A 22396-nucleotide genomic window follows, 5' to 3' on the forward strand; every position below is an offset into this window, starting at 1 on the left:
AAAAGGCTGTATTTTAATGTTCCTAAATTATACTTAGAAAAAGAAAGAGCGAACTGGAGAAAAAAAATAATTGAGGGAGAAAAGGAAAACTATGACCATCAATATTTCCAGAAAGAAACAATTATTTTTTTAATCAATGTTTTAAACATCCAAGAATGTTTGTTTTTGTTTTTGCATTTAGGGCCCTGTTATGGACTGAACTGTGTTTCCCTTACCCCCAAATTCTAATGAATGTAACTGTAATTGAAGATAAAGTATCTGAAGAGACCATTAGGGTATGACCTGAATCCAATAGGACTGGTGTCCTTATAAGAAAAGGGTGAGACTAATACAATATAATATTGAATGTAAACTGCAACTGAAAAAAAATTTTTAAATAAACTCCCATGTAGAAGAAGAAGAAGAGGGAGGAGGAGGAGGAGGAGGAGGAGGAGGGGGAGGCAGCAAGAGGTTTGGCCATTTGCAGGCCAAGGACAGAGGTCTCAGAAGAATCCCTGCTGGCACTTTTTATCTTGAACTTTGAACCTCCAGAACTGTGAGAAAATTAACTTCTGTTGTTTAAGCCACCAGTCTGTGGTACTTTGTTATGACAGTGCTGGCAAGCTATTACATCCACCTAGAAAAGAAGTGCTTTCAGTATCCATATTCAGAGGTATGAGACCTCACTGGATTTCTTTAGGCAAGATTACACCAGATTTTATCTATGAATTTCATAACAGGGTGACAGAATTACATTCCTTAAAGTTACATAAATTAATGTAATACTTTAAACAATAATTTTTTAAAAATTTAAATTACATAAATTAACTTTTGGTTTTGAATTTTATGGCTTTCATTTTGTTTTTTGTTTGTTTTTAGTGCATTGTTTTTACTTAGTCCAATAAGAACTTCAAATTTTTTGATTATTTCCTTCAGCAAATCAATGTGAAAATCAAATTTTTCATCTTGTTTTACCTGTTAAGTCCATTTTCAATTTCTTGTTTCAGCCTATAGTTTAGTTGGGCATGTGAGTAACAATTTACAAAGCTTCTCTTCCTAACTTACAACAGAAAAGAGAAAAAAATCACATTGATTGAGATCAAATTTCCATCAACCTAAAAAATGGCAACTCAGAATGAGATTTAATTTGTGAAGTGTTCTATACTCCTATCTGTGGGTGAAGCAACATTCATACTACCATATACATCTTGAGTCCTCAGGAATCTGGTCCTTCCTCATTTCTAAGTACATACTGAACAGAGGAAAGAACAGGTTAGTCTTATTCAGTAAGCTTCAAGAGTAGTATTTAGTTGTAGTTGTTCAGTGAGTTCAGATTATGTATAAAGCCTTTCTGAATCACCAGGATCTAAACATTTTAAGTTAAATTATATTTACTATAATTTTAGCACATTAATGAGAAAGAAAATTATGCACATCTTTTTTCCAACTAAAAGTAGGAAAACAATAGAAAAAATAGCCAAGATTTATATGAGCAAGTATAATGATGAGATTATCAGCTACAAAACCAAGAATCACATGCTTTTTGAGAAACCTATTCTATATGATAATCACTGGCTGGAATCACTCAGTATATATAGAAGTGGTTTGGGATTGGCTATATACACACCCTAATTTACTTGAAATCTATTTTATTTTGCTGCCAGAATTCTGTACTATTAAACACTAGTACAAATAACTTTTTTTCCTGAAAAGTTGTAAGTAAATTGCCATCTGATGCCCCAGTGCCCATACTAAAACTTTAGTCAATAAGTGCTACAAGTAAGGACATAACCACAATACCACCATCACAACCAGAAAATTGATCCATTACTATCAACTAATACACTAGCCCTATTCAAGTTTGATAATGGCCCCAAGAATGTAAAAGGATCTAGTTCAGGATAACATGTTACATTTAGTTGTCTTGTCTCTTTAGTTTTCTTGAACTATAATAGTATATCAATCTTTCCTTGGCTCGGATGAACTTGACTCTTTTGAAGATTATAAAACCAGTTATTTTGCATAATCTCTCTCAATCTGTATACTTGATATCTCCTCATTAGATTAAGATTATGTGCTTTTGGCAGGAATGTCACTAAAATGATATTACATTCTTTCAGATGACACATGATTTCTATTTGTTTCATTACTGTTTTGTCAGGAGGTATTTTGAGATTACATAATACCTCTTTCCTCATCAATCTTTCATCCACTAGTTTTTAGTATTCATTGATGTTTCTTGGCTGAATTAATTATTACTATTACGTTTTTGAAATAGTAAAAGTTTCTAAATCAATCATTCCTTCTACCTTTATTAATTATCCTTCCCCCAATTATTTGTCCATTTTTTATATCAATATGGACTCATGGATTTCTACTTTTTAATGGGTTGTAATTTGCTATTATCGTTATTTTGATGCTGTAAGTAGCCCATATTTGGCCACTGGGAACTCATCCAAGCTGACTTCTCTGTTCTTTTGACATGTCCCCGTAATTCACTGAGCACTTTTTGCTTGCTGGCCTAACGAGATATTTCATGTTCATCTTGGACTTTCCCTGCCCTGGAATTAGCTATTTTTCCAAGGAGTCTTGGTTCCTTTTAGTGAAGAATGGTACTTAGAAACCAATTTATGGGCACTAGATGTGTTCCTTACTATTTGTTGCTGCTCCCAGTCAGAGAAAGAGAATATATGTATGTACACATATATACGGTACATTATGTATACATGTACATTACATGTATATAATCTACACATTTACATCTACATTTATTTTTACATCTATCTACCAATCAATCAATCAAACCACTGGTTCACACCACTACCTCCAATTCCAATCCAATACCACAGAATTCATTCTAGTTTGTATCCATTTCCATATTTATATCTTTTTTTCTGACAGTCAAAAACCTGGTTGCCATTATTCTAAATATATTTACTTATTAGCTCAGTCCTGCCTGTGTGGAATCAATTTTCTGCCCTGCCCACCACCCTCTCACAAAGATGTCCTCCTTACACTGCTCAGACATAATTATAGTGTTGGCCCATCATTGTTGCTGGAGTTCCCTCTCATGTGGATACCTTTCTCATCCTGCTGAGCTTTAATAGCCCAGGCCAGGCCAGGCCAGTACCACCCTTGTGTAGAGATTCCTTCCCCACCCCAATCAAGCTCTGACACCTGGTGCCAGGCCAGCAAGCACTCTCCTTACTCCTCTTAGGCTCCAACATGTATCACTGAACTAGGACTCCACCCCAACTTAGATGCCCTCTTCACTTCATTCATGTTCCATCAACCTCGTGCCAGGCTTCTACTATCACCACAATCTTGTGCAGAAAACCTTCTCACCTCGCTCAAGCTCCCAATGACCATATAGGCTGCTACCATCCTCCCCCTGATACACACCCTCTCACTCCACTCAGGCTCTGATACCCCATGCCAGGCAGCCTTCCCACCCCCATCCTCCACACTCCAATGTAGTTGCCTACTTTGCTCAGCCCTACCTAATGGTTTTTTATTGCATTGTTTTGGGAGAAAGGGAGAGAGAGAGGAATGAGACCAGTTTTATATTAAAAAATGGCCATATGCAATTCCTGATCAAGATTTTTAATAATCTCTTCAATTTTTACCATCCTCAAGAAATTTTATTCATGCTTAGGTGGATGAAAACTTAATATATTTTAATAATTTTAAAATAAATCACAATTGAATTTATACACTAAAAATATACCTCTGCCTTTTCTTTTACTGGTAATTGAACACATTCTAGGCAGAGGGAACAGCTAGTGTGAAGGTTCCAAGGAAGAAAGAAGTCCAGTGGGTGGAGATTACTGACAGAGGAGGAGAATGGTAAAAATTTCTTGTGTCAATGCAAAGGGATTTCAAATTCAATAAAATTTTTCATTATCAAGAATTTTAAAATAATGAAGAGGCTCTTATTTGCAGACTATCTACACTAATAAAAGAGAAACATGCAAATTGACCGTCCCTCTGCTACGCCCACCAGCCAATCAGAGTGAGTATGCAAATTAACCCAACAAAGATGGCAGTTAATTTGCATACGCAGCCGCAGAAGACTGAAGACTGAAGCATAGAAGGAAGTCAAGCGCTGCAGAAGGGAGCGAAGCTGCGGAGACAGCAGGGGAGCGAGGCAACAGAGATGGGCCTCCCTTCTCTGCTTCCTTCCAGCCGCAGGAAGCCCTATTCTTGCAGGAATAGGCCCGAGGAAGCCCTATTCTTGCAGGAATCTTCCTGCAACGGGCCTCTAGTCCTATATAATAAAGAGGTAATATGCAAATTTACCTTCATGCTGTCACAAGATGGATGTGCCCACAGTGGAGACGGGGTTTCCATAACAAGCCATAATGAGCAATCAGCAGGGACCTGAGGCTGTGTGGCACTGGGCTGGGGTAGGGGACGTGAGGCCACACCCCCAGCCCTGGCACCAGGCCGGGGGACCTGAGGGTGCGCCGGGGGACCTGAGGCTGCACCCCCCACCCGGTGTGCACCAAGGGACCTTAAGCTACACCCCTCGCCTAGCAGGGCTTGACAGGAGACCTGAGGTTGCGGCCCTCCCCCCACCCAGAGGGGCTTGATGGGGGTGGGGCCAGCCGGGTCTGGATCTCACCCAATGCGGGTAGGGCCGGCTGGGCCTGGGTCTTGCGCGATTTTGAGGCACACGTGTGTGGGTGGAGACTTGACTCTGGGTCCCACAGCATGCTCCAGACTCTGACAGGAGAAAGATTTTCATATACATTTTACTAATTTTCTTTCATCTCTGACACTTCTATTATAGAGAAAGGGCAAATAGCAATATTAAAATATTTCCTCTAATTAATTCCCTTTTAATGTGCATGAATTTCGTGCACAGGACCGCAAGTACTATAATAGTTACCTTGTAATTACCCTTATATCCCACCAAAAGTGTATCTCAGCTGCAGAGACAAAAGTACCTGATATACAGTAATTCAGGGCTATCGCCCCAAGCTGTTCCCACCAGGAACCTCTGCCCAGCCTCTCTGCTTCATCTTCCAGACCAAGCATACACTATACCGTATTTTCCGGCGTATAAGACGACTGGGCGTATAGAAGATTTTCCTGGGTTAAAAAGTCGTCTTATTCGCCGGAAAATACGGTACTTCTGGTACTCTTGGATCATTATGTGTTCCATTGATTCCACTCTCCCTTGTCCTCAATAGGCAGCAGCTGACTCCTGATAGATGACTTACTTGGCCTACACTCAGCACCTTGCCTCAGAGCAGCAAATGCCAGCTATCCTTCAAAATATTTGCTATTTGCAGGGATGATGGGGCTTGTGGTCAGATACTGTTCCATTACGAATGCCCTCTGAGGAGTTCAGTACAGAGATGGTTGCTTGCGGTGTTGCTAGTTGAGGATATCAAGAACTGAGGGGAGCCGAAACCGGTTTGGCTCAGTGGATAGAGCGTCGGCCTGCGGACTGAAGGGTTCCAGGTTCGATTCCGGTCAAGGGCATGTACCTTGGTTGTGGGCACATCCTCAATAGGGGGTGTGCAGGAGGCAGCTGATCGGTGTTTCTCTCTCATCGATGTTTCTAACTCTCTATTCCTCTCCCTTCCTCTCTGTAAAAAAATCAATAAAATATATTTTAAAAGAAAGAAAAAGAAAAAGTCAATGTAGATATATAGACAACTGACAAAAGAATTCTATAAAAAAAAAAAAAAAGAACTGAGGGGATTAACATCTCCTGCATACCTATAATCCATTTGAAACACACTGATTGGATATTTCTGGCTCCTTTTTCTTCCTCTCATTGCCTAGATCAGTCTTATCCTGATTCAGAATTCTGTTTTGACGTGAGTTCAAAATCATTCACTCATTCAATTAACAAATATTTAGAAAGAAATTAAAACAATCCCATTTAAAATTGCACCAAAAGAATAAAATACCTAGGAATAAATTTAACAAAGGAAGTAAATGATCTGTACATTGAAAACTATAAGCTATTTTTGAAAGAAACTGAAGCACAAATAAATGGAAAGATATTCTGTGCTCATGACTGGAAGAATTAGTATTATTAATATGCCCATAATGTCCATAGCAACCTATAGATTCAATGCAATCCCTATCAAAATTCCAATGATATTTTTAACAGAAGTAGAATAAACAATCCTAAAATGTGTATGAAACAAAAAAAGACCACCAATAACCAAAGCAATCTTAAGAAAGAAGAATAAAGCTGGAGACATCACAATTCCTGATTTCAAACTGTATCACAAAGCTACAGTGATCAAAACTGTATGGTACTGGCATACAAACAAGTCCATAGATCAATGGAACAGAATAGAGAGTCCACAAATAAAGTCATGCATATTGTCAATTAATTTACAACAAAGAAACCAAGAATATACAATAGAAAAAGGACAATTTCTTCAGTAAATGGTATTGGGAAAACTGGATAGCCATCTACAAAAGAATGAAACTGGACCTAAATGCCTTCTGAAATTTTAAGTATAATGTGGCTCCATAGTACAATAAACATGTATTTGAAAACTTAAAGAAAAAAGAAAAGAAACTGGACTACTTACTATCTTACACCATACACAAAAAAATAACTCAAAATGGATTAAAGACTTGAATGTAAGACCTGAAACCATAAAACTCCAAGGAGAAAGCATACTGAGTAAGCTCCCTGACACCTATCTTGACAATGAATTTTTAGATTTGACATCAAAAGTAAAAATAAACAAATGGGACTAAATCAAACTCAAAAGCTTCTGCATAGCAAAGGAAATCATCAACAAAATTAAAAGACAACTTATGGCCCTGGCCAGTTTGACTCAGTGGATAGAGAGTCAGCCTGCAGACTGAAGGGTCCCAGGTCGGGGTCATATGTCCAGGTTGTGGGTTGGATCCCCAGTGGGGAGCATGCAGGAGGCAGCCGGTCAATGATTTTCTCTCATCATTGATGTTTCTATCTCCCTCTCTCCCTCTCCCTTCCTCTCTGAAATCAATAAAAATATATATATTTTTAAAAAGACAACTTTTGAAATGGGAGAAAATATTGGCAAATCATCCTATCTAATTAAAGAGCAATATGCAAATTAACCATCACGCCCACCAGCCAATCAGGGGTGAGTATGCAAATTAACCCAACCAAGATGGCTGCGGCCATGGAGTGAGCAGGAGGCTTGGGTTTCCCCAGCGATGGAGGAAGCCAAGCTTTCCACACACCCTGGCCGGCCCAGGCCTCCACTCAAGGCTACAAAGTTTCAATTATAAAAGATAAATAAATCCCAACAAACGGCGGCAGCCATGGACCTGGAGAGAGCAGGAGGCTTGAGTTGCCCCCAGCGATGGAGGAAGCCAAGCTTCAGCAGCCCTGGCCTGCCTTGGCCTCCGCTCAAGGCTACAAAAGTTTCAATTATAGAAGATAAATAAATCCCAGATACCAGGGCCTCCGCTTGGGTCACCGGGGGGTGTGGCCGGCCTGCAAAACACCATAGGACCCTCGCCCAGGCCACCCCATGCCCCAAGGGAACCCCACCCTGATCCTGGACACCCTTCAGGGCAAACCAGCTGGCCTCTACCTGTGCACCAGGCCTCTAATCTAATGAAAGAGTAATATGCAAATTGACCATCACTCCAACACACAAGATGGCTGCCCCCATATGGTCAAAGATGGCTGCCCCATGTGGACACAAGATGGCCAGCAGGGGAGAGGAGTTGGGAGGGACCAGGCCTGCAAGGGAGGGCAGTTGTGGGCGATCAGGCCAGCAGGGGAGGGCAGTTGGGGAGGACAAGACCAGCAGGAGAGGGCAGTTAGGGCCAAACAGGCTGGCAGGGAAGCAGTTAGGCATCAATCAGGCTGGCAGGGGAGTGGTTAGGGGGTGATAAGGCTGGCAGGCAGAAGCGGTTAGGGGCAATCAGGAAGGCAGGCAGGTGAGCAGTTGGGAGCCAGCAGTCCTGGATTGTGAGAGGGATATCTGACTGCCCTCAAGGGGTCCCAGATTGGAGAGGGTGCAGGCTGGGCTGAGGGACAACCCCCCCCCCCCCAATGCACGAATTTCATGCACCAGGCCTCTAGTATATCTGATAATAAAGTAATATTGAAAAACATAAAATGTTTTACAACCCAATAAAGAAAACAATTTTTTTAATTCTTCTCAACTTTCCTGTCAATTCTCACCTTTCCCTTCAAAGGAACACTGTTTGTTTTCTTTTTTTTTTCTCAAGAAAAACGATTTTAAATATAAAAATGTTACATGCATTAAACCTCAATATTTCAAGAAAAATATTCTTAAATAATGTTACATGCAATAAACATTAATATCTCAAGAAAACAATTTTAAATATGATGTTACATGCAATAAACACCAATTATTCAAGAAAAATGATCTTACATATAATAATATTATATGCAATATACATTAATATTTCAAGAATAAAAGGATTTAAGTATAATAATATTACCAAAACTGTACTAACAGTATGATATCAAAAAAGTTGTAGGAAATATTAAAAATCCTATCTAATAAAAGGGTAATATGCAAATTAACCATCACTCCGTCACAAAGATGGCGGCGCCCATAGCAGCCAGGTAGGGATGCTGGCGGCATTGCCCAGGAGACATGAGCCCAGCGTCCCGTGCCCCGGCCACGTGGAAGGAGGGAGGGACCTCTGGGGGCAATGCAAGCCCAGCATCCCGCGCCCCAGCTGTGTGGAGGGAAGGAGGGGCCTCTTGCCAGAGGCCAGGGCACGGGATGCTGGCATCGTTGCAGGCTGGGCTGAGGAACCCTCCTACCCACCTCCCCAGAAACTCCTCCCACCCACCCCTTCGTGCATGAATTTCATGCACCAGGCCTCTAGTCTGCAAATAACAGGATTACTTCTATTATATTCTAGAATATTTTTCCCCCACTGGCTCTATTTTTGTTCATCAGTTTATGTTGTTCATTATATTCCACAAATGAGTGAGATCATATGATATTTATCTTTCTGCAACTGGGTTATTTCACTTAGCATGATGCTTTTAAAGTCTATTTTGTCAGATGTGAGTATTGCTACTCCATCTTTTTTTTTTTCTTTTCCGTTTCTATCCCTTCACTTTCATCCTGTGTGTGTCTTGTTTTGAGGTGGTCTCTTGTAGACAGCATATAGTTGGGTCATGTTTTTGTATCCGTTCAGATAGCCTACACCTTTTGATTGGAGTATTTAATCCATATACATTTAGGGTTATTATTGAGAGGTACTTATTTATAGCCATTTTAATTTTGTATGGCTAGGTTTCTCTCTGTGTTTCTTCTTCTCAGCAATCCCTTTAGCATTTCTTGTAAAGCTGGCTTGGTGGTGATGAACTCCTTTAGCCTTTTTTTTTTTTTTCTTGCCTGGTAAGTCCTTTATTTGACCGTCTATTTTGAATGATAGCCTTGCTGGATATAGTAATCTTGGTCTCAGATCCTTGCTTTCCATTACCTTGAGTACTTCATGCCATTCCCTTCTGGCCTGTAGAGTTTCTGGTGAGAAATCAGGTGTCAGCCTTATGGGAACTCCTTTATAGGTAACAGTTTTCTTTTCTCTTGCTGCCTCTAAGATTCTCTCTTTGTCTTTAATTTTTGGCATTTTAATTATGATGTGTCTGGGTGTGGGTCTGTTTGGGTTCTTCTTGTTTGGGGTTCTCTGTGCCTCCTGAACTTGTATAACTTTTTCCTTTACCAGGTTAGGGAAGTTTTCTACCATTATTTCTTCAAACACCTTCTCTATTCCTTTCTCCCTCTCTGCCTCCTCTGGCACACCTATTCTAATATTGTTATGTTTCACGTTATCCCACAGCTCCCTTAAGCTGTCCTCCTGTTTTTTAATTGTTTTTTCTTTTTGGTTCTCTAATTGAGTGATATTTTCAACTCTCTTCTAATTCACTGATTCGATCCTCAGCCTCCCCTAATTTGCTGTGTATTCCTTCCAATGTGTTCTTTATTTGTGTTATGTTATTCTTTATCTCGGACTGTTATTTTTTTCATAGTTACTATATCTTTTTGCATACTGATGAGCATTTTTAACATCATTACTCTGAACTCTGTTTCAGATAAATTTCTTATCTCTGCTTCATTTATCTCTTCTTCTGCAGAATTCTCTAGTTCTTTCATTTGGGGGTTGTTTCTTTGTTTCCTCATTTTGGTTGTCGGTTTGGGTTTGTGACTATGTTTTAGTAGATCCTCTATACCTCTCAATCTCTAGTGCAGGAGAGTGTTAAAGGTTGTTTCTGACTAATTGGATCCGACAAAGACTCAAAGCTTCCAAAGACCACCTCTGTCTACAGACTAATAGGATTCTGAGTTGAATTGCCCCCAGGCAATCGTCCTCAGGTGTGGCAAGAGTTTTTTCAACAAGGTGGGCAGTCTCTTCTGCCTGGAGGCTAATTGTTACTTTTAATCTCTTAAGTGGCCTCAGGGCAAGGTGTTTTCTAATAGGGTGTGTCGACTGTCTTCCCTCGAGGCAAAGCAGATGTCTATGTGGGAAAGATGTCCTCTGCTGTGTGAGGGAATGACTCAGCCCAGGAAACTTGGGGTGTCTGCCTTCTGGGCTCTATCCCGAGTCCCCAGTCCTGGGTTCTGCTCTCACAGCTCCAGTCCACTTCACCCTCCCTCTGCCAGAGCGCAAGGTGGGTGGCTCCACAGGGAATTTTTGTGCATTGGCCCTTTAAGAGAACTTTCAGCTGCCACTCCCTGGCAGACAGAACCCCACTGCTTTTCACAGGTAGGTGTTATATGGGTACCCTCCTCAGTTTGGTGCTCTCTGCTGGGGAGCCCACCTTCATGATTAGATCCCAGAGTTCTCAGTGGCACCCCCCCTACACACACAGCTGAGATATCTCTCCATCTGTGGGTGCCCAGCCAGCCCTTTTGTACCTCTGCTCCTCCTATCAGTCTCTATGCAGTCTCCATCTTCGGTCCTTGGGTATCAGGGTTCTCTCCTGTGAGTTTTCCATTGATTATTCAGGAAGCCTTTCCATATTTCAGTTGTAATTCCAGCTTGTTCCTGGGAGCATGTCTGTGCAGCATTCTCCTACTCTGGCCATTTTTAGTCTCAAGAAAACAATTTTATGTTTTAAAAAATTTTATAAGACTGAAAAAAAAGTTTGTCCAGGGGGAGACAAAATGATGACCGAATAGTCAAATGGGCCCAGCGCCTTCTCACAGAGCAGATAGAAGAAACAGCTGAATCGAATAACGTCCATCCAGAATTGTAGAATTAAACACAGCTGGTGAGACAATCCATGGACAGAAAGTGTTCTACATTCTATTTTTATTTTTTTATCATTATTTTACTCTATCTCATTTTTTCCTGTATGCCAACCCTTTCTTTCCCATGTCCCTGTTTTTCATCCTGTTTCTCTTCTCCTGTTCCTGCTTTAGTTTTTCTCTCTCCTTTCTTTTTACGCCTTGTTAAAAATTGATCTTCTTTATCTGCTTTATTGACACATTACTATTATAGTAGTCTCTGTTGGCTTACTCATATATCTAATTTCCTCTCCCCTGATCCAAGTTCATGCACCTTTCTCTTTTCTCTTTCTTGGATAGCCAATTTTTTTCTTGTTGTTGTTGTTTGTTTGTTTTTGTTTTTTATTTTATGCTTTTGTTTTTCCTATCCTCGCTTGTTCTCTTCTTCTACTAATAGCTTCATTTTTAGTTTCACTCACCAAACTCAGGCCTATCTGTTCTTTATTGTCCTTTTCCAAAAACAGATGAATATATAGATAGATTAAAGGGGAAATTTTATTTTATTTATATATATAAATTATATATATATATATATATATATATTTATTATTATTATTATTATTATTATTATTTTAATTGAGTACTTTGCTTTTTACTTTTCTTCTTATACACTCATTCTCTTTCTACCTCCTCTATACTGAATCATGGCCATTCCCTCATTCATTCAATTCCTTTACCCTACCTTCTGGAAATAAGCTCTGCCTCCTCAGATTCAGCTCCCCTCCTCTTTTTTTTTTTTTGGGTGTTTGTTGTTTCCATTTTTTGGTTTAGTTGTTGGTTTTGTGGAGTTTTCTCCCCATACGTGTATATTTTCCCCCTTATTTTTTTCTGCTATTTCTTTTCTCTTACCTTTTTTTCCTTTTCTCAATATCATTTTTGCACTTTTTTCTCTTCCCTAATTCTCTTTTCTCTGGTGGTCACCTTTATTTGGGGTTATCGGTGTTGTGAATACATTCATGTTTTGTTTCCTCTGTGTCATGTCTTGTAGAGTTATATTTTGTGCCTTTGGTCAACGTGGTAGAGAGTGAGCCACATAACCAGACACCCTGAGAGGAGCAAAAATGGGGAGACAAAGAAACAGCTCCATATGGAAGAAAAGGAGGAGTCACCAAAAAAGGAAGTAAATGAAATGGAGGCAAACAATTTGTCAGAGAAAGAATTCAGAGCAAAGGTCATAAGGATGCTGAAAAGGTTGGAAGACAAATTCAACAACATGTAAGAATCAAGAGGATATGAAGACGAATCAAGAAATAAAGGATGACATAGCTGCAATAAAGAACACAATAGAAAGCATCAAGAGTAGACTAGAAGAAGCTGAGGACCATATCAGTGAGTTAGAAGACAAGGTAGGAAAAAACACCCAAGCAGAGCAGCAACTGGAAAAAATACTTAAAAGGCAGGAGGAGAGCCTAAGTAAGCTTTGGGACAACACGAAACAAGACATCTGCGTAATAGAGGTGCCAGAAGGAGAGGAGACAGAGCAAAGAATAGAAAACCTGTCTGAGGAAATAATGACAGAAAACTTCCCTGATATTGGGAAGAAAAAACTCACACAAGTCCAAGAAGCTCACAGAGCCCCAAACAAGATGAACCCAAAAAGACTGACACCAAGACACATCATAATTAAACTGGCAAATACCAACAACAAAGTAAGAATCTTAAAGACTGCCAGAGAGAGACAGAAAGTTACCTATAAGGGATCTCCCATTAGACTATCAACTGATTTCTCAACAGAAACACATCAGGCCAGAAGGGAATGGAATGAAATATACAAAGTGATGCAAAGCAAGGGACTGAATCCAAGAATATTCTACCCAGCAAGGCTATCATTCAAAATTAAAGTTGAAATCAGAAGCTTCACAGACAAAAACAGGCTAAGGGAGTTTATTACCACCAAATCAGCAATGCAAGAAATGCTAAAGGGACTGCTGTAAAAAGAAGAAATAGGAAGGGAAGAAGGAACACAGGCATAAAGAATAAAAATGATGACAAACAAGTACCTATCAATAATAACCTTAAATGTAAATGGATTAAATGCTCCACTCAAAAGACATAGGGTAGCTGAATGGATAAGAAAACATGACCCACCGCCAAACAAAGGACTCACACAGACTGATAGTGAAGGGATAGAAAATTTTCAGGCGAATGGAAATGAAAAAAAAAAAAAAAAAAGCTGGGGTAGCAATACTTATAACTGACAAATTAGACCTTAAAATGAAGGCCATAACAAGAGATAAGGAAGGCAACTTCATAATACTAAAAGGAGCAATTCAATAAGAGGATATAACTCTGGTAAATATATATGCACCCAATATAGAAGCACCCAAATACATTAAAAAAAACTTCTGGAAGATATCAAAGGAAAGATCGACAGCAATACAGTCATAATAGGGGACTTTAATACCCCATTGACACCACTGGATAAATCCTCTAAACAAAAAATCAGCAAGAAACATCAATCCTAAATGAATCACTAGATCAGATGGAATTAATTGACATCTTCAGAACATTTCACCCCAAAGCTCCAGAATATACATTTTTCTCAAGTGCACATGGGACATTTTCAAAGAGAGACCACATATTGGGACACAGGCAATGTCTCTTCAAATTCAAGAAGATAGAAATCATATCAAACATCTTCTCAGATTACAATGGCATAAAATTAGAAATCAACTACAATAAAAACAATGAAAAAATCAAACACTTGGAGGCTAAATAGCATGCTATTAAACAATGATTGGGTTACCAAAGAGATCAAAGAAGAAATAAAAGCATCCTGGTAACAACGACAATGAAAACACAGCAATCCAAAATCTATAGGACACAGCAAAAGCAGTCTTGAGAGGGAAGTTCACAGCTCTACAGGCCTACCTCAAAAAACAAGAAAAAAATGGTAATAAATTATCTAACCCTACAACTCAAAGAATTAGAAAGAGGGCAACAAGAAAAGCCCAGAGTAAGCAAAGGGAAGGAAATAATAAAGATCAGAGCAGAAATAAACAACATAGAGACCAAAAAAAAAACAATACAAAAGATCAATAAAACCAAGAGCTGGTTCTTTGAGAGGATAAACAAGATTGATGAACCTCTAGCCAGGCTCACCAAGAAGCAAAAAGAGAGGACCCAAATAAACAAAATCAGAAATGAAAGAGGTGAAGTAACAACCAACCACACAGAAATACAAAGGATTATGAAAAAATACTATGAATAACTCTATTCCAACAAACTGAACAACCTAGACAAAATGGACATATTCTTAGAAAATACAAGCTTCCAAAATTCTATCAGGAAGAATAAAAAAACCTGAATAGGCCAATAACAACTGAAGAAATTTAAGCAGTAATCAAAAATCTTCCAGCAAACAAAAGCCCTGGTCTGGACAGCTTTACAGGGGAGTTCTACCAAGCATTCAAAGAACTAAAATCTATCCTCCTCAGACTATTCCAAAAAATTCAAGAGGAAGGCACACTTCCAAGCTCTTTCTATGAAGCCAGCATTACCCTAATTCCAAACCCAGATAAAGACACCACAAAGAAAGAGAACTATAGGCCAATATCCTTGATGAACATAGATGCTAAAATCCTCAACAAAATTCTAGCAAATGCTCCCACAATCTGATGGGAAGAGGATCTGCATAGACATACAAATTGCCAACAAGTACAGGAAAAGGTGCTCAACATAACTAATCATCAGGGAAATGCAAATCAAAACCATATCTGTTAGAATAGCTATTACAAAGAAGACAAGAAATAACAAGTGTTGGTGAGAATATGGAGAAAAAGGAACCCCTGTGCACTGTTGGTGGGAATGTAAATTGGTGCAACCACTATGGAAAACAACCTACTAATAAGTGTTGGTCAATGGATGAATGGATAAAGGAAATGTGGTACATATATAAATAGTGAAATATTTTTCAGTTATTAAAAAGAAGGAAGTTGTGCCATTTGAGACAATATAGATGAAACTTGAAGGCATTATGTTAAGTGAAATTAATCAGAGAAAAATACTGTATAATCTCACTTATATGTGGAATCTAAGAAAAAACCATAACTCATAGATACAGAGAACATTTGAATGGTTTCCAGACACAGGCCAGGAAAATAGGTGACGGTGGTCAAAAGGTACAAACTTCCAGTTATAGAATAAATAAGTCCTGGGTGGAGGTCAGGGTTCGATTCCCAGTCAGGGCACATGCCCAGGTTGCAGGCTAGATCCCCAGTGCAGGGTGTGCAGGAGGCAGCCAATTGGTGATTCTCTTTCATCATTGATATTTCTCCTCTTCCTCTCTCTCTCTCTCTCTCTCTCTCTCTCTCTCTACCCCCCTATCCCTCTCCCTCTCCCTCTCTCTTTCCCTCTCCCTCTGTCTCTCTGAAATCAATAAAAATATTTTTTAAAGAATAAATAAGTCTTGGGGATGTAATGTACAGCATGGCTACTATAGTTAAGGATACTGTACAAGTGGAACTAAAGGAGAAGACACATTCATACAAGTTATAAAGCCAACAATGAGTTAATTAAGAGAAGTGTTGAAGTAAATTTTTACCTGATTATTCAGTTTACGTAGCACTACATATAAGACTGAAAATGTCAGATTTTTTTTTAAACAAGGCAAAAGAGTTAAGAGAAGAATGGGTAAAAATCCAGAAAATACCACAGAAAGACAAGCTTCTGTGTCCTATAACTATTGCTATGATTTGGTGGTTTCAAAGTTTGGAATCATAAACACAACCATATATTGCTTCTCTTTGGTAAGTTACATATCTCAAAATAGTTCAAATTCATTCTTTTCCTTTCAAATGCAATATTCCATTTACATGCCACAAGATGGCAGAGAAGAGCAGAGAACACATTCCTAAATACCAAAAACATAACAAAACAAAACACACACCTTTTTCTTTTACTTGAAGAAGTCCAGCTCTCTGGATAGAGGGCAAATCCAAACATCTTAGAATAGAAAAGTATCTCATTTTTAAAGGCTTCAATGTCACAACTTTCCTCTGATATTTGGGAAACCTGTTAAAAAATTTATATCAAGACAATATAGCCAAGATGAGCTCAAAATAGGGAAATTAAAGTTCAGAAAGAACTAAGAATAACTTTGGCTTTAAAAACTACCAAAAACAAAGAAAAAATTTTTTAAATGCCTTGGACCTGATGTCTCTGAAGAAACTTAATGGCTGCTTCCTGGTCATCCCTACTTGCCTGTACCTCAAGCATCTCAAATTCAACTTGTCCCACACTAAATTTGTCATCTTCCACACTTTCTCTTCTTTGTGTTCCTATTTCAGTTAAGAATACTATTGCCCAGCAGGCACGGCTCAGTGACTGAGTGTCAACCTATGAACCAGGAGGTCACAGTTAGATTCCTGGTTGGGGCACATGCCCAGGTTTCGGGTCTATCCCCATTGTGGGGCCTGCAGGAGGCAGCCATTCAATGATTCTCTCTCATCATTGAGATTTCTATCTTTCTCTTCCTCTCTTAAATCAATAATATATATAAAAAGAATACTTTCATCGCCCTGGCTAGTGTGACTTGGTTGTAGTATCGTTCTGAACACCAAAAGGTCTATTTAATTTCCAGTCAGGACACATACCTAGGTTTTGGGTTCAGTCCCAGTTGAAGCATGTACAAGAGGCAACCAATTGATGTTTCTCTCTCAAATCAATTTCTCTCTCTCTCTCTTCCCCTACCCTCTCTTCCTCCCTCCTCCCCTCTCTTTAAAATCAATAAAAACATATCCTCAAGTAAGGCTTAAAAAAATACTACTATCATCAACCTGGTTGCCAAATCCAGAAACCCTCAGGCCATCCTTGTTGTTTCAATATCCGACTGATAAAGAATCCCTTTTCTTCATTATTGTTGCTGTTAGGAAGTCAACTACTAATCCAACTATTTCTCCTTTAAAAGTAGTCTACTGTAGGGAACGGTTATAGGGTTAAGCCTCAGACTGACCTGTTGGCAAAGCCACAAACAAGTCCCAGCTTAGAACGCACAGCCCTCTTAGCATAATTAAGCTTGATCTTATGCTGCTCCCTAGATCTTTCCTGGGTAGCTAATGGGCTGTGGGAGGTGCAGCAAGTGCTGCCAAAACAAGTGAAATTTACAAGAACATTGTAAATTACCTTGTTTACCTCTGACTATAAAATAAAGGCTCAGCTTGCAGTCTGGATCTTTTCTGTGGTCTCAGCCAGGCACAGAAGATCCACCTAGACCCAGTTTATTCTCTTTGTCTGTCTTTTCTTCATCCTTTACCAGCCCCACTGAAGCTTGCTGAACCCTTGGCTGTGCTGGCATGGCACAGTCTACTCTTTTCCTCTGGTGCTTCTGAGATTTTTTTTTTCGTTGCCTATTATTTGATGTAGTTTCTATGATGTGTCTTCAGTGAAATTCTTTTTTTAATTGTTGACAGTATTACAATGTCCCCCATTTTCTTCCCCTTTGCTTCCTTCCACCCAGCCCCCACTCCATCCCAGGCCCTCACAACACTACTGTTTGTGTCCATGGGCTCTGCATATGTGTTCTTTGGTTAATCTCTTCCTGTTCCCTCCTTCTCCCTCCTCTCTGAAATCTGTTGTTTTGTTCCATGTATCCATGCCTCTGGACGTATTTTATTCTTCAGTTTATTTTGTTCATTAGATTCCACATGTGAGATCATATGATATTTGTCTTTTGCTGACTGGCTTATTTTACTTAGCATAATAACCTCCAGATTCATCTATGCTGTCACAAAGGGTAAGAGATCCTTCTTTTTCACAGCCACATAGTATTCCATTGTGTAAATGTACCACAGCTTTTTTTTATGGGTGGATTTCTTTTTATTTACCCTATCCAATTGTTGAGCTTCTTTAATTCATTCTAAAATATTTTAGTCATTACATATTCAAGCAATGCCTCTGTCCCATTCTTTCTCTCCTTTTCTTATGTCACCCCAATTAAAGGAATGATAAATCCCCTTATCCTACTCACCACACATCTTTTAAGAAAAATGATTTTATTGATTTTAGATAAGAGGAAGGGAGAGTGAGAAAGAGAAACGTGGATGAGAGAGAAGCATAGATTGGCTGCCTCCTGCATGCCCTCTACTGCATGGGGATAGAGCCTGCAACCCAGGTATGTGCCCTGTCCAGGAATTGAACCCATGACCTTTAAGTGGATAGGATGATGCTCAGCCAACTGAGCTACACCAGCCAGGGCTCACCACACATCTTAATCACTCTTCCATATTTTCTATATTTTTGTCTCTCTTCAAAGCATCCTGGATATCTTCTGATCTACCCTATAGTTCGCTAATTCTCTTTAGCTTTGCTCAATATTCTCTCAAACCCTTCAACTGAATTTTTATTGTTATTCATTTCTAGAAAATTCTATTTGATCCCTTTAAAATATTTTCTCTTCATTTTATTTTTTTTAAGATTTTTAAAATTGTTTTTAGAGAGAGAGTCATTGACAGAGGTAAGGATAGCTATAGCAGGGTAAGAAAAAAAAGAAGGATTTTCTTCACCAAGCTCTGGTATAATCTATCAGCTGTAACACAGATAACTGAGACTTTGCATTTAGATGCTAATATTTTTCAAGATGCTCCTCAATCTTGATTTTCCATAAACTGGTAAAAGTATGGGCTCAGAGAATCAACTAAGGTTTTAGTTTATACTTATGAAGGTATATTAGATTAAAGACAAAATGTGATTTATACCTTTAAAAAAATATGTATGAGTAAGAAATATTTCCTTATAGGAGAGTGAAGGCTTTGAGAAACAAGGTTGTATAATATCAAATGTGGTTGAAGATATTTTTATTATCGCTTACTGGATAGACTAACAACATTCAGAAATATTTCCTAACCCAAGGATTCAATGATGGAGCCCCAAATTTTAGAACTAAGCTATGCAAATCAATTGTTTCCCCACCCAATACACCAAAAATCCTATATAATAAAAGCCTAATAGGCAAATCGACTGAACAGTGGAACAACCAGTGAAATGACTGGTCACTATGACATGCACTGACCATCAGGGGGAAGACGTTCAATGCAGGAGCTGCCCCCAGCCCGCAGGCCCCAGGCCAGCCAAGCCGGGTGCCAGCGGGGGCCCCCCAATCACCCCACTGGTTTCCCTGTAGAGGGAAGCCACTGGCAGCTGCAGGGGGTGGGGCCAGCAAGTGGGCAGTTCCAGGCTGGCCAAGGCAGGTGCCAGTGGGGGCCCCCCAATCACTCTGCCAGTCACCCCGCAGATCGGCCCTGATCGTCGGCCAGGCCTAGGGACTCTACCCATGCACTAATTTCGTGCATCGGGCCTCTAGTAACTAATAAAAACCCAATGTTCCTAGGCAGTCAACAACATTGAAATTGTGTATCTGTGTTTTACAGACTCTTGTTAGACTGGGTGGAGTAGGTGGAAGAGTAGAAGTGGGTGTGCAGTACAGGAGAGGCAGGCAATCTTCTCTATAGCAACTTGATGAGCAGATATGGCCAAAGTAGTTCAGGGCCCATACCTCTTCTTAGCCCAGTCACCTTTTAGTGGTATCCCCATTATTTACTTATCTGTTTATACTTGAAGCATAGAGAGTAGCAAACTTTGGGAAATTGCTGGGCTTATTGAAAAACAAATCATCCTATATAATAAAAGGCTAATATGCAAATCGACCGAACGGCAGAGCGACCGGTCGCTATGATGCGCACTGACCACCAGAGGGCAGACACTCAACGCAGGAGCTGCCCCCTGGTGGTCAATGCACACCCACAGGGGGAATGCCATTCAGCCAGAAGCCAGGCTCATGGCCAGTGAGCGCAGCAGTGGTGGCAGGAGCCTCTCCCACCTCCGCACCAGCACTAAGGATGTCCAACTGACGGCTTAGGCCCGCTCCCCACAGGGGAGTTGGACATCCCCCGAGGGCTCCCGGACAGCGAGAGGGTGCAGGCTGGGCTGTGGGACACCCCCCAAGTGCACGAATTTAGTGCACCGGGCCTCTAGTTCCGTATATAAAACACTGGCAAACATTAACAGTGGCACAGGGTTGGTGGATACTAAGAGACCATCTTAGTCATCTGTGGTGTTGGTGAAGATTTTGAGAAGCAGCTTAAGCCAGTTCCGAACCCAGATTCTCCCATAGCTGAGTCATCTTGAGTTTCTCTGTGAGTTTTTTATTCTTTTTTATAAGGTGAATATTGCCATCTATCTGGCAGGATTTTGAAGATTAATGATAGCATATAGTTGATATTCAATAAGTGGTAGTTATTTTTTCTTAGAATTTCCCTTAGTAGAAGTATATAATCCAGGTTAAGAGCAGAGGTAATTGTTTTCTAGTCCTGTATCGCTTCCCAAAGAAGTCTAGAATGAGTATGAGAAATGGTGAAATCAGAGTCTTTTTGTTGTTGTTGTTGTTCTGTTTTTGTATTTTTCTTCAGAGTTGTTTTTTAATTTTTAAGAGGATGTTTGGTATAATCCTGTACTGCACTTATTAATGATAAAATTTAGCAAACATTAGGGTTTTATTTGCCTCAGTTAAAATTCACTGTTTTAATTGCAAAAGTTAGTTTATAGGCTAATAGCCTTGGACAGCAGGCAATGTAGTTGATAAAAGTATCCAAAGAATTAGTCTCTGATTACTCCCCAGAGTCTTTGCAGCTGTGATATTTTCTCTCTCATTATATTATATGCTTTACTTTTAGTTATACAGGGTGGGGAAAAAGTAGGTTTACAGTTGTGAGTACACTGAGTGGCCAGATTATTATGATCTCTGAACGCATAATAATCTGGCCACTCAGTGTATATCCTATATAATAAAAGGCTAATATGCAAATTGTTCTCTCGACCAGGATTTCGACCAGCAGGCAGGCCAGCCAACTGCCCATGTCCCCTCCCCCTGACCAGGCTGGCCGGACCCCACCCATGCACGAATTCATGCACCGGGCCTCTAATATATATATCAGAGATAATAATCTGGCCACTCAGAGTATATGAAACAGAGTTTATTCTTGTATTATTATTTATTATATTATTTTCCATGTGAACTATAAACCTACTTTTGCCCAATCCTGTATATGCCAGAAAATGCCACAGATTTTCAAAATGCTCTCTTATTATCATCTCTACAAGATGACTGAAAATTATATTTTGACACATCTTTTAAACAGCTCCATCTAATATCATTGGGCTGAGATTCTGACTCCTCCCTTCTGGTTTTTCAGTGGCCTCAGATCCTACTGGATTCCAGAGCTCTGTGTGATGATTTCAACTCCAAGGAGCAGCATCCGAAATGAAGCTATAGATTATTTGGTGGGCAGATAAGCCAAGAAGGAAGAGGGGGATGTTGTGACTTGGAGAGGTGGGAAGCATGCCATCTTTTGACAGAGAAATAAACTTAGAAAAATAATCATGGAAATGAAGAAAGAAAACATGTAGAAGATGAAAAGAATAGCATGAGAGATAGAAATTTCCAACAGGTAAGAAACTGGGAAACAAACCTCTACAATGCTAAAGAAAAATCTTGCTAATGTGTTTTTCAAATGTTTATTTATATTAAAACAATCCCATTTTAAAATATGTGAAGATTTAAAATAATAAAATATGTGAAGATTATTAAAAATTAGAACTATCCTATTTTCAGGCCTGTTTATACCAGCTGTCTTCTTGTTTATGTGATCTGAAAAACAACGCCATAGCTTTAGAATACACTATTTCTAAAGGAAATCACCAAATGCTAGTATTAGCACAATGGGGTTTTAATTACTTTCTGTTTATCTGTTTTTAAGTAAACTTAAAAACCTGGTGGTTTTTTTTTTTTTCCATTGGCAAAATTTAGTTCTTCTTTCTTGATACATTTAATGTGTTATTATTTTTAAAGAATTAAAAACTTTAACATCCTTGTAATGGTAAGCTCAGTCATTAACCTAGAAAATTAAAGCCAATTCAGACAATCTGTGTTGGCTTGATTTTAAAAGTAACTATTAGACTTTGGAAGATGAAAAGTATACATTTTTCACTAACACTTTTTGTGAACTCAGGCAATTGTCAAATTCAAGGAAAAATGGATAAACTATCTCCAGCAGAGAAAATCAAAGTACATATAATAAAAGAACAGATGAGTCAAACGTTATCCCCAAATCTCAAGTGTGCAGCACACACTGCTGCAATAGATAAACATGAAATTGTATTTTTTGGAA

General features: G+C 39.3%; 1 protein-coding gene across 2 annotated transcripts in view; it reads right to left on the bottom strand.

Annotated features, from left to right (window-relative positions):
* The window catches only part of KLHL3 (kelch like family member 3), a 209228-nt gene that overhangs the window by 131288 nt on the left and 55544 nt on the right, over positions 1 to 22396 (bottom strand). Inside the window, exon 2 of one of the 2 annotated variants that reach the window (XM_079771904.1) lies at positions 16123 to 16247. The exons of the other annotated variant lie outside the window; for it this stretch is intronic. The gene's annotated coding sequence lies outside the window, so the exon portion shown is untranslated. The remainder of the gene's footprint in view (positions 1 to 16122; positions 16248 to 22396) is intronic. 2 annotated transcript variants of the gene reach the window in all.

Source organism: Cnephaeus nilssonii, assembly GCF_951640355.1.
Source record: "Cnephaeus nilssonii genome assembly, chromosome: 5".
In the NCBI taxonomy this organism is placed as follows: domain Eukaryota; kingdom Metazoa; phylum Chordata; class Mammalia; order Chiroptera; family Vespertilionidae; genus Cnephaeus; species Cnephaeus nilssonii.